The sequence below is a fragment of the Aedes aegypti genome, chromosome 3 (assembly GCF_002204515.2).
Source record: "Aedes aegypti strain LVP_AGWG chromosome 3, AaegL5.0 Primary Assembly, whole genome shotgun sequence".
Taxonomy (NCBI): domain Eukaryota; kingdom Metazoa; phylum Arthropoda; class Insecta; order Diptera; family Culicidae; genus Aedes; species Aedes aegypti.
Genome location: NC_035109.1, coordinates 78,524,256 through 78,526,332, shown reverse-complemented (window position 1 = coordinate 78,526,332; position 2,077 = coordinate 78,524,256). Strand labels below are relative to the sequence as shown.

The window sequence follows — 2,077 nt, the reverse complement described above, 5'->3', positions numbered from 1 at the left end:
AATTTCCAACCCGAAAAGATCCTCGACCGGTGGGATTCGAACCCACGACCCTCAGCTTGGTCATGCTGAATAGCTGCGCGTTTACCGCTACGGCTATCTGGGCCAAATACAATTTAATTTTGTCTTTTGAACGCCGTCAAAAGATATTTTTTATGTTTGCCCCAATCAGAGATATTCACAATCAAAGTAGGCATGTTTTTGAGAGAAAAACAACAATAACTCCTAAACGGAAGGAGATAGCGAGTTTCTTCACTCACCAAATTACGCATTTTTCAAAGCTCTAAAAGTGTTTCATAGACTACTTTGATGAGAAATTTGAATTGAAAACTCTAGAGCCAGAAAACCAGTTTTGTTCGGACCACCCTATGTCACCGTAGGAAAAAAAGCTCTAAATCGGTCAATTTAAGAGATACAAAAAAACTTTTTTGGCAAAGTTGCTTGAAATTGAATGGTCTACAACTTTGCTGAAGCATGTATAATATAATTTCTACAAATAAGAAAGTTAGTTACACAATTTCTATGAAAATTTGGTCCACCAATTTTTAATAAAACCAAACAAAGGGCTCAACTAATACAAACAACTTTGTAGAAGACCGTTTTTGTCTAATGTTTCATTCTAAAGCTCAAAAAGCATCTTTCCGCGTAAAACTGATTCCTGGACCATAGTGCACTGTTATGTAATAAAGATAAAAAATCCATAAAAGTATGATTTTGAACAGAATTCATAATCGAAAACTTTATGGAACTCGTGGAAAATTTCCGGAGCTGTTCTTGAAGCAGTTCATTGAATAATCTTTGTTAAAATTCCTGGAAAAACTCATGACATTATTCCTCGAGTTTTTGAAAATAATACGCCATATATTAAATATTCTGACTCTTCCCAATGGATCAATGCACGCGTTCATCCGTTGACGTTTGAGCGGTGCCGTGTTATTTACGTGATCATGGCAACAAGTGAATTCGGCACCGCTCAAGTGTCAAATTAGTGAACTCGTGCATTGGTCCATTCGTCCAGAACCGTTAACTTTGGAGAAATCGAATTTGGCTCCATTTTCGAATCCGCTTAACCTAAGGAGGATTTCCATCCTTAAAAATGTAAAGTTTGGTACAACAGCTAAGGAAAAAACACATAAAAAGAATGCGGAAGGTATCATCAATTGTGATTTTGTGAGGATTTGGTCAATGATTTCTTAGAAGTCGCTAAATCCTTCCTTACGAAATCAGGGCTACGCCCTCGGTAAGATTTTCTGGTTTCGTGGAAAACTGAAGAATTTAGCTCAAAGCAATTTTGGGGATGTATCTCGATAATAATTCAGCATTTTTCGCAGAATCAGTGTAGGCGTTTAACTGATGGAACCACCCACGATCCACTCCAAAGCCATCCCCATTATCCCCCAACAGGCAGTCGTGGCCGAGCGGTTAAGGCGTCTGACTAGAAATCAGATTCCCTCTGGGAGCGTAGGTTCGAATCCTACCGACTGCGATTCAGCTTCATAGCTTTTTGCATTCCGATCAATTTACCAAGAATTTCGAAATAAAAATTCCCGTTTGTTGCTTGTATCAAGCGTCGACACAAAATATTCCAAGAACACAAAGTAAGGCGGCTTATTCTCCGCCTCAGCCACCAACAATCACCACCACCACTGAGAGCGATACCCCAACGAAGTGTGTTTGCGTTCACTCACCAAACGTCATAAAACTCAGTCAACCATAAAATGTATATTAAACAATGTTCAACGCGCCTAAACCGTTGTCGATGTCGTCGCTGGCGCTGGAAGCGTTTTCATGAGCGCGTTTCGTTCTGTGTTCTCGCTTCGGCTTGATACGACGACGGTGCACGTCTGCTTTTTATTATTCTATTAGCTTATTCCCATATATTGAGTGCGGTCCAATGGCACCGCGTAAATCTTTCTCCTATGGCCCTCGCTTCATCGCGTCCAGAGCGACCGAATCAGGCATCGACCATCACCTTAGTATGAGATTGCTCGCTATTCCGTCAAACATTGTCAAATCGATTGCGAAAAATCTTCCTCGCAAATCTTGAAACGCAAATCGTTGTGCGAACAGTGTCATCAAT

At 40.3% G+C, this 2,077-nt stretch overlaps 1 non-coding gene across 1 annotated transcript; it reads left to right on the top strand.

Annotated features, from left to right (window-relative positions):
- Positions 1-1,401: 1,401 nt before the first annotated feature.
- On the top strand, positions 1,402-1,483 carry Trnas-aga. The gene has a single exon. It is a non-coding gene; the product is annotated as a tRNA-Ser (tRNA).
- Positions 1,484-2,077: the final 594 nt, after the last annotated feature.